The sequence below is a fragment of the Rousettus aegyptiacus genome, unplaced genomic scaffold, assembly GCF_014176215.1.
Source record: "Rousettus aegyptiacus isolate mRouAeg1 unplaced genomic scaffold, mRouAeg1.p scaffold_m13_p_1, whole genome shotgun sequence".
NCBI lineage: Eukaryota > Metazoa > Chordata > Mammalia > Chiroptera > Pteropodidae > Rousettus > Rousettus aegyptiacus.
The window spans coordinates 170,116,716-170,130,232 of NW_023416284.1; the positions used below are offsets into that span (position 1 = coordinate 170,116,716).

Sequence of the window (13,517 nt, forward strand, 5' to 3'; positions counted from 1 at the left end):
TAACTGAGTAATGGGCAGGCAGCGTTTACAGCCTGGATACACTGAACAAAGTGATGACTCATGTCCTGGGTGGGATGGAGTTGGATGGTTTGAGATTTCATCATACTATTCAGAATGGCGTGCAATTTAAAACGTGTGAGTTTTGAGAAGGTAGAAAATGCAGTCCAGAAATGGGTGAGTTAAAACACTAGAAATGCATAACAAGATCACAGGGTGGCATGACCTACTTGAGGTCAGTGATCATGAACTTAAAGAACAATGGGAATGTTTTTCTTCATCCATGTTTACTTCCTTCAGTGAAGCGAAGATTACTTGAAGAATTGAATTTATCCAAGCAAATATGATGGAGGAAGAAAACAGCAAGGGAGTTAAAGAGTATAAAAGAGTTCTAGTCATGATTGCTCATGGAATCTAAGCTGGGTGAGGGGAGGCGTGAGAATATGAGAGAGATAAGGGCCATTAAAATGGTGTTTTAAGTCAATCATTTGGACACTTCAGTGGGCCAAGGAATTGTTCAAATTGGGAAAGTGAGTGGGGGAGCACATTCTGTAAAGAAAGCAGGTAGTGGTCAGAGAGGGGATGCTAGAAATTGAGTTTATGGAGGGGTGCATTTATTTATCATTAATGACAATTTCTGGTGTCTTTTTTGTGAAAAGTTGCTGCACAGGTAGGGTGAAGAATGAGATTCTTAAAGGAGGGCAGGCCAAGATGCTGAGAGGCCGGGTTAGGGGAAGGGTCATTTATATGGATAATAAAGTTACCATGAACAGTAGAGAGAGGCTGATGTCAAAAGATGATTATAAAAAGGAAGAGTAATGGTGTAGTTTGGAATGCTAACATAAAAGCCTCTTCATGTTCCTTTTATTCTTTGAGTCTTAAAACTACCCCAAATACCCTTGTTTGAGGGTCGGGGAAAGGAATAGTGTAGGTTGGATGTAGTTTATTCCTGCTTTCTGAATTTCTTGGTGCTTCATTTTAGACTTTTTCCCGGTTATGTACTATTGCGTCTTTATCACAATTGCCATCCCTTAGCATGTCGTGCGTGATTCAAACTACTGCTGACAGATGATCCTTATCAATAAGTCAGGAGTTGACATTTAACAGCCTGTTCTTTAACTTTGTGAGTTATGCATTAAATGGTTTGTATGAATTATTTTGATTGAGTTTCTGAGTATGTGCTAGGTTGTTTCTCTGATACTTATATCCAGTTCTTATATTCTTCCTGGAAATAACTTTTTGTAGAGGTTTATGTTAACTGTAGATTCTAGAATATGATGCTTTATTTTAGTCAGACATAGTTTACCTTCCAGTTTATCAATGATCCAAAATATAGGCTTTCTTTATATTAATATGTTGACAAAAGCTTTGAGACATAAGTAGGCTAAGATGCTAAGAGAAATAAATATGGAATAGATTTTAGAATAAAGTTTACAGAGGTATATACTAGTTTGCTAGGTTCATAGGCTAGGTGGTTTAAACAACAAAAATTGAGTTTTTCACAATTTTGGAGGCTAGAAGTTCAAGATCAAGGTGTTGGCACAGTTGGTTTCTCTCCTTGCCTTGTAGACTGCCATCTTCTGTTTTCATGTGGTCTTTCTTCTGAATATCTGTGTCTTAAGTCTGCTCAATGTTCCCTCTTTTAAAAACACCAGTCATACTGGATGAGGGTCCACCTTAATACCCTTATTTTAGCTTAATTATCTTTTCGAGGACCCTATTTCTAAATATAGTCACATTTTGTCAAAAGCAACTCTTTTCTAACTCTCAAGAGTAATATTTCTAATTTATATAAATTATTACAATGAGGGTGAATCATAATCACTGAATAGTCTTAACTATAGTTGAATCTCAGCCTTGGCAATATTCTAACTTAAACATTATTCTCCAATTTATCCTCAATCTTAAAATCAAAATCTCTACTGGATGTACTGTGGTTTCTTTGAGTTTTAGGCAGCTTTCTCTTTCCTTTGTCCTGGAGATCTCTTTTCTCCCTGCCTTAAGATTCTTTTTGATCAGGAAAAGTCTTTATTTGGTGTGTATGTGTATGTGCAACTTAAAATGATCGATTATTAGAGCTGAAAGGGACCCAAGAAATAATTTAGTCCAATCCTTTTTTTATAGCAAAAGGAAATGAGAGACATGGTGTGGCTTAATGAAATCTAAGATTTCATCCTTCTCTCCCTCTCTGACTTCGAAGACTTATCATTTACCTAGTATGCGTCTGGCAATTCCTAAGACTCCAGGGAAACACTGGTGCAGAAAACAGACACAGCCCCTGTCTGCATGGAGTTTATAGTTTAGGGGGAGCCTGTTTGCCATTCCCAAATTTACAGCTTCTCTTCCTTCCCTGTGCTATGAGAAATCCTTTCCCACATGGATTGTGGCTGAGCTGTGACTTGCACATTGCTATCCCAAATCTCTGGTTATTTGTCTAACCATCCATTTCACCAAACCCCAACTTTGATCCCTTGGTTATAATTAAGCATGTTTTCAGTTCATGTACACGTTTATTTCTAATTTTTTTTCTTTAGGGGATTATAGAATTTCAGTTATAGTATGATGTAGCTTTAAACAGAATATAAAATCATTTTTAAACTAATTTTCCACAAATACGTTTAGAGTTCAATTTAGGTGTCTTTTCTTTTAGTTTTGTCTATTTTTATAGACACTATTTTTTTCTGACTTCTTGCTATTTTAGATTTTTAATTGTCATAATAAAGTTTAAAAAACCTTTTTTAACTTCAGAGAACTCACTCTTGCATTAAAGCTTAAAAGTACATAGCTAGAATCAATCAAAATAAACTTGTAAATGGCTGGACATAAATGTTAGGCAAGATATATTATTACCTAAAATTCTTCCATAGAAAGAGTGGGGAACTTGGATTTGATTTCTAACTCAATCTCTCATCTTACAGATAGTTACCTGTCTGAATTACTTTATTTTGAACAACAAAGTACTATCTAGGGAACTCAAATTAATTTGACATACTCCCTCAATGCTAAATTAGAATCGCCAGGTGAAAAAAAAATTTTAAGGAGACAAAAGACATTTAATACTGCTCTGTTAATTATTCCAGGACATATGATCTCATAAATGTAAGTCTCGAATGTTGTTATATACAAATCTTTGAAGATCAATTTAAAAAGTGCTGTGTTCTTCTGTTGTGAACAAGACAAATACATATTTATAAGATACATCTAAAAACCACTATGACAGTGTTACACGAGTAAGCACTTTAGTTTTACATTAAAATTTCCAATGACATCATTATATATGAAGTAAAAATCACCTTAGGTGAATGTGAAGTTACTGCATGCTAGACAGCTTTTACGTGACTCAGAAGTTGCTTCCAGGGATATAAACTCTGATATCAGAGTTATGTTAAGAATTTGAATAAAATAATTACAAGTAGACATCTGACTAACCTGTATCCTCAGCACTTTCTGTCATCTCAGATTAATGTGTGCAGTCGCCTCGGGTTCACAGAGAGTGGTTTATGGGAACTTTTACATTCTCAAAGTCCTCTGATTCTCATATATATTTTTATATTCTAGTCCTTTATATGTGCATCAGCGATTTAATAACACTTATTCAAGTTGATCGAAACTTCTTGGGGGCTTTTCTCATTTTGATAGTGGTGTATTATCCTCTATTCTGAGGCACCTTCTGTTGGGTCTTTCTGTACAAAGTTATTGAACTTAGCACATGGCCTTAGACCCAGTTTCAATTCCCCCATCCTCCACTCACTAGCTCTATGATCTAGACTTAGGGACATGCTGTCCAATCTCTTCAGCCCTGTTTCTGAACATCAGTATACATAAACCACTCAGCATAGTACATATAGGAAGCGCTCAGTAGCAATAGCTGTTGGAGTTAAACTAGGACTTATATTTTCTTGTATTTTTTTAAATTTTAGTTGCTCCATTTTGCGTTTTGTATTTTTTTCATGGATTCATTTTGTTTAGGCACTGTAAGTTTTGATATCATAATTTACTTTTATTATTTTAGCCAGATGATAGCTTTAAAGATAACTTAGACTACTCAGGAAAGAGGATGAAGTCATTGAAACAACAATATTTTTGAGAATTTATAAAGGATGAGATATGAGTCTAAATGGGAAGATGATTTACTTCTTGTTCTTAATCAAAGAAGACAGCTTATCGTGGAAAAGCCAAGCCCATAAGACATATCTACATGCTTATAAAAGATTAATAAACAAATTATAAATGTTTAACCATGAATCTAATTACTTTTAAAGGCAATATTTGCATGGTACTATAATTTATAAGTGAAGAACACAATTAATATGCATTATCTTACATTTGCATTTATGACATTGTCCTGGGTCTAGGCTGCTTTCACCATCACAGGTAAGAGCTTCTGGTATCTCACATTAATGTGTGCACTTAACTTAGGTACACAGGGTTTGGTTTATGGAAACTCTCATAGTCTCAAGTTTTCTGATTTTCATATGTATTTCTATATTCTAGTCCTTTATATGCACATCAGTGATTTGATGGTACTTTTTCCTAACTGTTATTTGATAATGGCAGTGCCAATTATTCCATCCATCCATCCATCCATCCATCCATCCATCCATCCATCCATCCATCCATCCGGCACTATTCACTGAATGCCTTCTATGCTGAAATTGATGCTGACTATACAAAGGGTAATGAGGTACAGTCTCTGAACTTCAGTGACATATTTTAATTCCTATACCTAAATGCTCTGTGCTTGTAGCTGTATCCAGAAAAAAATATTATACATTTAAATGTTTAAGTGATAGCTCTGAGACCTTCTAGTTAGAATGATACTGTAAGGTCATGCTTCAAAGCATCTAGCAATGATAGTTAAATTTTTTTTAAAAACTCAGAAAACCAAATATGGCAAAATTGGGTTCCAAAATATGACAAACATTCTATAGACCGGAAACAAAGGAGAAACACAAAGTAGTTAGTAGGGTGGGTACTACTGGAAAACTGTAGCCATCCTGGGCGATGAGTCAGCAGAAAGCCCCATAGCAAAGTCTCTTCTCAAAATCTCTCTTACACACTGAAATAAGTGACTCACAGGTTGGCATCTTTTCCTTCAGATGTAAATGTCTCAGAAACTGATTCATCAGTGCATTTCGGCCCCTTAATTAAATGCTTATACTTTCTTGGATGTTTTAACCAGTGACTCAGAAAATTATGTTTTCAGCAGCAACAATAATAATTACTTTGTTCAGCACTTTAACAACACATACACATAGGCACACTCATAATAATAATAATAATAATAATAATAATAATAATAATAAAAAAAAAATACTGTGGGCCTGGCACACAGTAAACACTAAGAAAACAGTGACCGATATCGCCTCCCGTAATAGCTGAGAATCTATCTTGATAGTTTTGATCATTTTTTTCTTTTGTTTAAACTGTCCAGGCTATATGAGTTGTTTTAAGTAAATCAAAGCACATTAATACCTGTTATTTACCATCTAGAACAGCCCCTGTTACTATCTAGGATTAACCTGTTAAATAGGTTTCACCTTCCAATCTTTATAAATATCAGTTTGCAGATGACACAATCATATTATTTTTTCTCATCTGAGTACATATTTAATTCCCTCAAATGTCAAAGTAAATTACTGCTTTAAAATAAATAATTTTAATGACTGTCTTAGAATAAATGGATAAAGTTGAATTTTCCCATCTAATGACTTGAATTTTTAGTATAATTTTAAAAGTTTTATAGAAAGTGAGGTCACATGTGTAACTTCACTTTTGAAAGTGTGAGATTATCATTCAATCAACAATTACTTGGAAAGTACCTACAATTTATGTAGTGTTCTTTTATAACGATATAGATTAAAATTCAGTCAAATACTTTAAGATTTGATAAAATTTTGGATGCACGTTTTGCTATTCAATTTTCACTTCATTTTCATACCAGTGTAAATATTAAGCTATATAGGGACAGTTATCAGAGCTCTAACACCCTTTCTCCAATAGAATGAATATTCGATTTTTAGAAAAGGAAATCACCAAGAATAATTAAAAGCATCTAACTCAGATATAATTTCTTGTAAGTTTGTCCACGTCCTCAGGGCTACTCTGTCCTTTGCTTAATCTAGTGTAACTTCTATATTCAAATCTCATTATATGAGTCATGACATTAGGGCTTGATCGGAATTGCCAGGATACATTAGCAGATTTACTCATTAAAATAACAAATTTGAACACTATCTTTAAAACAGCAACACCCCATCATAAAATTTAGTCTGTGTGTATAGGTTTTTTTCCCGCTATCTGAAACTCCCCCTGCAAACTATATTTCCAAGGTCTTGCTGTATTATGAGGCTACCTAAAGTGAGGAATTGGCCTTTTGCTAAAATTGCTTAAAATTACTTTCCAAATTCTCCTCCTACTTTGACACCTATCTTGACTTCCTTCTTATCAAATATCAAATGCACAGCCGCCTAAGCCCTGTTGGTAAAGCTGTTACTTGTGTGCAGACTTAAAGTAGCAGTTTCTAAGTGAGCCTTACCCCCACGGGTTCATGTAACTTAAAGGGAGAAGCAAGGCAGCCATTAATAGATGTCAATCTCTTGTGGTAAAATTGAGTGGACCACAAATGTGATCAAGAAACAGAGGTCTGTAAAACCAAGCAAATACAGCCTACCCCTTTAATTCAACCCATTCCTAGTGAACTGCCTCTGGACATATTTAGCCCGGAGACAATTTGATTTATTTAAGTTTATTTCATCATAGAAACTTCTGTGTTGCACCTGATGTTTGCCACATACTTTGCTATGTACTGGGCATGTATCAGTTTATGACTGTTTTGCTGTCACAGATTTTACCATCTAGCAGCAGAGAAGGGCTTGAAAACCGGTAATGACAGCAGATATCAAAAGCCTTGTAACATGAGCAGGAGCACAAGCCAGGGAGGCACAGATGAATCATGATTATTTATGCTTAGGAAGATTGCGTAAAGCTCCACAAAGCAAGAAGCCTTTGAGCTAGAAAGAGACCATGGGGTAAGAATTCACTTTAGATTTTTATCAAAACTTTTGGCAGGAATACCCTCCAAATTAGCCATGGAATAGAGCAGTTGTTGCTGACCTCCCTTTTGGATTTGATACAGAAATAAGCTGAAAGAGGAAGAAAATGCAAGTTCAGCCCCTGATGCAGTACTCGATAGTAAATACTGAATGTATTTACTGGATGAAGAAATACATTTTTGTGTGTGTGTGTTTTTAAAAGTTTAGGGAAGAATGCTGTATTACTACTCTGAGAAGCTGGAGGACTTCTGTGTTAGTTTCAGTATTCATGCTTAGTATTCTGATTCAGGCATCATTTTTTTTTTTATGTCAATGGGATAGAACCAAAAATAAATTTATATATTAAATGTCCATTTAGGAATATAACCAAAACTTCTTAAGCACTGTGAAGGGGATTTTTTTAAAAAATTCCATCTGCATACCAATGAACAGTAAGCCTGTTTTCCCTTCTTCTTGTCGTTTTATTAGTGCTATCAAATTTAATGACTCTTCTGCCCTTTTTTGCTGTCATACTATAATAATTTCACCCATATTTGCTGATTTAGCTTTGGAAGCAAAATTGGGGAACAAAGCAAATTACATTCTAACAGATTCTCTGTATGTTTGTATCATTTATTTTTTTCTGCTTGTATTCTCCAGTAAGTGATGTTTTTTTTGCAACCAAAAGCTGAGGAAGCCTGCCGTACCAGCAATACTTCTGTTTGTAATAGGGCGCTTGCTCTGCATATACAGTCAGCCCCGTGAGTGTGTGCCCCGTGCAATCATGACCACACAGCCGGGCCCTGCACTTGGTTCAGCGCTCTGCTGCCGCCATCTTGAAATTCTGAGTACTGTTGGACAAAGGGCTTTGCAATTCCATTTTCCATGGGACTCTGCAAATTATACAGCCAGGAAGGACTGCTTGCCTCAAGAAGGAAAACATTAATGTACATGTTATGACATACACAAAATAATACTACCACAATAATGAAATCCTCTTAAAACTTAACTTTAAGCACCTCTTTCTCCTCAAATAAGTAGACCATCGTAAGCTCCCACTCTTCTTTACATGCCCTTCATTGTAACTTGTCATGTCTCTGTTTGTTAGTGTTGGCTGAGTTGTAATTACTGGTTTATTTTCATAACTCCCTTTCCTGTTGACTCATTAACTGTTCTGTCTCTTAACTTGACTTTTAAGTCACTACTCTATCCTGATTTTCTTATCTCATTGGTAGCTCCTTCTCAGTCTGCTTCGCTCGTTCCTCCTTTTTTCCACAACCTCCTAAAATTGGGATGCACCAGGGGTCAGGCCATGCCAGCTTCTCTATAACCATTTTGTTCTGAACTCAGCTGGTCTTCTGGTATTAGATATATGCCAACCACTCCCAAATTTATATATATTTACATGTCATCTCTACTTAGGACTCTAATAGACATCTCTAACTTAATATGTACAAACCGAATTCCTGAACTTGCCCTTTAACCTTTTTCTACCCAGACTTCCCCATTTCAATTGATATAATTCTATTTCAAGTTGCTAGGTAAAACATAAAAATCACTTCAACGTTGTCTCTCTCACACATTCAGTCTGTTAGGAAATCTTGTTGGTTCTATTTTCAAAATATAGAATCTGAATCTGATTCCCTCTGATGAGCTCTTTGGAGCTACAATTATCAGTCTGTTGTTTATGTTCAAATAAATCAAAATAATGTAGTAGGCTTCCCATCTAATTCAGAATAAAAGCCACAGGATGGTTTTTAAGACCCTAAAGGATCTGACTTGCCTCTCATTCACACTTTGCTCACCTCATTTTTACTGTTTTTTCTCTTACACACTGGCTTCAGCCACTCTGGTCCCTTGATGTGCCTTCAGTCACAGCTCCACGCTGCCTTCTACGCCCAGAATTCTCGTTCCCTGATGTTCACATGGTTAACTGTTTTCAAATGTTTGCTGTATGGCACCTTCCCAATGAAAGCCTGCCCACATTTCTCTGTTTGCATTGAAACCCCCTTCCCAGCATTCATAATCTCATTTACCCTGTTCTATTTTTTTTCTTTTTTCATAAAATTTATTGTCTTCTAACATAATTATTTATTTTCTACTGTCTCTTTGTGTGTGCCTGGCACTCTAGATGCTCAAGAAATATTTATTGAATGTCGAGTGAATGAAATATACCCAAAGATAACACGTCCGTTGGTATAATGTTCCTGTTTCTCTTTATCTCGCTATAATCCCTTTTTACTTATTTGTGTTTGAAAAAATATTACATTTTGATATTTCTACTTTAAATAGCTGAATCTTTAATAAAGGTAATAGCTGATGGAAAAATAAGCAGCAATCTTTTCTCAAGAGCTAGATATAATTTCAGTTACATGACATACTTGAAGTTGAAAGAAAATTGACACCATTATACTTTATGCTTTAATATTACAGTCAGTTAAGAGGTTATCTTTTTCCCATCTTAATCCTAACTAAATTATTCAAAACAATAGTTGGAAACATTTTTGTAAGGGTGGAAAGAATTGGGATAACTTTGATCATTTAGATAGCATTTAAGATATAGCTTATTATTTTACCCTTTTGTGCTGAATACTGCCAGATTCTCCCAGTGTTTGTGTTTCTCTCTTATGTAGAAATTTGATACCTTGAAAGCTAGATGAGTTAAGATAACTAACAAATGCAGGGAATAGCTTAAACGTGGAATCCCTCATTCAGTAACTATGTTGTGATGTATTACATTTTATAAATAAATCTAGCTTCAGAGAGGTTACTGAAGTAAAACATAAGGAAAAGTGTTGCGATTGTTATAGGTCTTAAAAGTATGTGTCTAAGTTATATTTGCAATTTTCAGTAATGCTGTTTTTAAAAAGTAAGTCGTTCAATGATAAACGAACTTGATTTCATTCAGCATTCCTTTCTTAAAAGTATAATTTTTAATTATGAAATTAATATAGATTTTATAAAATAAAGAACAGTGGCCATAATTTTACCACTGTAACACAAGCATTTTCACTTGGCACTATTTCCTTTTTGCATATTTACCTTTCACACAATTTTGATGAGGTGCCTAGCTTTTATCCTGTCGTGTATGTCATGCCTAATTCTTCACATTGCTGTATAGTCATTATTACAATAATTTTTCAAGGTTACATAATGGTCCCTAGTGTAGCCGTACCTTAGTGAACCTAAATATTTTCCAGGTGTTAAGTATTTAAGTTGGTTTCCATTTTTATTAATCATAAATAATGTTATAATGAAAACTTTGTGTTTAAAGCTTTTTCTGGATCATTTTCTTAGGATATATTCCCAAAGGTGAAGTTCTTGTTTCACACAATATGAACATAGTAATGACTCTTGATATATCGCCAACCTACTTTCCCAAATGATGGAACCAGCTTTCTGCCTCCAGCAATGTATGAAAGTGAAGTTTCACTGCTCTCTAGCCTGCGATTTCTCATTTTTGCCCCTCCTTTTTGTGATCTTGTATTTTTCACGTTAAAATCCTGGTGTTTTATGTCACTATGGGAATTTAGAGAGCAGTTTTAGGATGTCAGATGTCTGATTCAAGTTTCTCTCCCAAAGAGAAGGAAGAGTAGAAATGATTGGATGTGTTTGATTTAATTGTGCCTTGAAAGATAAGGGAAAAAGTTGTCCGTTGTTTGTTGAACTAATCAATTGAAGAAATTTAGTATTTATATGAAATTCGTGTGTGATGTAATCTGGCTATGATGTGATCATTTTTACCATCAGAGGTTTACAGTACTATTTTATTCTAGAACAAAGTGGTTCACTAAAAGATACTACATTTGTTTGTTTGTTATCTAAATATTTAAAGTGACATAAGAAGCTTACAACAGTTTAGTGGTTACCAAACCTTTTGGCTTAATCTTGGAGGAGCACATAATTCCATTTTTGTTATAATTAAATAGTTTATCCCTTAGAAGAGTTGAATCCAGTTGTTCCTACTAATCTCAGTTTGGGAACTGGTATTGGTCATCCAAAACTGTAGATAAAACAGCTAGAACTTTCTTTCCCGAGTAAAAGTGAATAGAGGCTGAGGAAAAAAATTCAGTCTCAGAGAAGAACTGAGAATGATTTTAAGACTTTAGATTAGCATGTTTTAATAGTGGCTACGTCATTGAATAGTTTGAAAATTTGTTCATATTCACTGTCTCACTGGTGCAGTTAAGTAGAATGAGAGATTTTGCTATTAACATTCAGAGAAGTTATGGGGCAAAGCTAGGGGCTCATGGCGGATAAGGATGTGTCTGCATGGTGTGCACTAGACTGTAACACAAGAAGATGGGCTGCAAATTTCTATTGATTTTACTGCACCACAAAACAATTTTTTAAATGTCTCCTTATTCTTTCATGCACAAATTCATGGAGTTTCCAGTGTACCGTCTGGGGCACAGATGTGAGTCCTCTGAGAGGGTTCAGTGTGGAGTCAAGTCTGCAAAGAGACCAGGGCAGGCACTTGTGGCAAATGCTCTAGCAAAGCAGATACCAGGAACTGTAGAGCTACGGAGGATGGAGGGCTGACTTTGCATGGGAGCCAAGTGATATTTATACTATGGTGAAGCGGGTATTGGAGGTGGGTCTATCAGGGTCAGGAAGGATGACCCTACTGGTTGTCTTTGACTTTGACCAGTGAGAGTCAGTGAGGTTGCTAAGAAAGCACACAGATATTGTGTCTTGAGAAATAACTTTTTCTATGAAGAGCTGTAAGGAGGTGACTACTTCTCTGCTCTAGTGCTCCACGTTGTTTCGTGCTGATTTCTTCTGCAGACCAGCTTTGTGTTAGCTACACCCCTGCCCCAGGAGTGTCCTTCCTTGATTCCCACATTTTATTTCGAGTCCATTTACTAATTTTTTCATTAATTCATTCATTCACCCAACAGATATATTGACTGTGGTGATCTAAATAATGAGGAGCCACCCACCGAAGATGAGAAGCAAAAGCTTTCTTAATTGCCAAGGCTGTGAGGCAGGAAAAGTTTGGCATATTCTAGGAATGGAAATAAAGACTTTGAGATTGGAAATTAGGACGTGTTGGTAGTTGAGGTTGGAGAGCAGGAAAGGTCCAGATCTTGGTTGGGAATTTGGAATTTGTTCTAAATCCAACAGAAAGCCATTGAGGGGTTTTAGGCAGGTGAGCAAAGGATCTCATTTATCTATAATTTTAATATTATGATCTAGAAAACTTTAAGAGATGTGTATCGCAGTGAACTGTGGCACTTGGTATATAGAGGATTTGGGTGATGGCTTTAGACTAAAGAAAGGAGAGGAGACGGTTGTAATTTAAAGAAGAGGAATGACAGGATTTAGTGCACACCCACATGTTTGCATTTCTTTTCCAATATGACAGGCTGCCATTTTAGGACAGAAGAGGGGGGCATGAATTCCCCTCCTTCCTCCAGGTTCCCTCAGACCCCGCCTTTGTATTAAGAGACTTGCAGGATCCTGTCCATGTCAGTGCTGCCAGGAATAACCGATATCTCTGCCATTTGCTTGGCAGCACTTCAGCCATTACACTGAGCTGATGCGATGTTCACGATGAAAATGAAGAGCAGCTGATTGACTTGTGAATCTTTCTGACTGAAGCCAGGCCAGTCCCTTCTTTATACCTCCTTATCCCCTAATCCCCTGCTCTTCCCACTGAATTATAGCAGGTGGGGAGAAACGTTCCCAGGCCATTAGCGGAGGATCATTGAGAACCGCTCTTTAGGCTCTTTACAGTAGAATAAGGGGCGATTTACTCTGCTGTCTGGCAGTGATACGAACACCTGTAGCTATCAGGGAGCACCCTGAGTTTGAAGGGGGCAGAGAAGTGGGAGGAAAGATGGGCTGTGCTAAATGTTGGGCTCGTAGAAATTGTGGGGAATGAAACCTATAATTTTAGTAGTTAAATTTTCGTATTAAAATTAAGTTTTCCTTAATCTGACATTCTGGGGCTTCGTTTGGTTTAAATGAGCATGTAGAAGCTACGTAAGGCAAACAGTGAGAGACTCGATTACCTTACCTGTTTATTCTGTTTATGTGAATTGCTTCCCCCTAATTACCGTTAATCTAATTCCAATTTCATTTTAAACACATGTGTGGTTCATGTATTTTTGAGCAAGTTGCTTGCAAAGAGCCTTCCCTCCACCGCCCTCCCCAGTGCCTTGCTTTTACCTCTCTCAGAGGTTTGTGGCACTTTCTGGGTCCTTGCTAACATCATTCGCTCCTCTTAGGCTAGTGTAAGTTCCTTAAGAGTTGGCATCACAGCTTATTAATTGCTGTCTTCTCTTTGGCCTGGCCTGTTTCCTTACAGATTGTATGAATTTAATATGTGTTTTGGAATTGTCATTTTGGTGGAAATTTCGTTAGAAATATCTTATTATATACTCGCACGCTGCCTTAGAATGAGAGAAAATTTCAATGTTTTCTTATGGCTGCGGGGCAGTCACGTTGCTCTCCGTGTATTATTCGTGAAGTATCTGAGAC

At 36.2% G+C, this 13,517-nt stretch overlaps 1 protein-coding gene across 8 annotated transcripts in view; it reads left to right on the forward strand.

The window, feature by feature from the left end:
- UTRN (utrophin) overlaps positions 1-13,517 on the forward strand; it is a 446,823-nt gene that overhangs the window by 319,347 nt on the left and 113,959 nt on the right. The gene's annotated exons all lie outside the window — the stretch shown is intronic.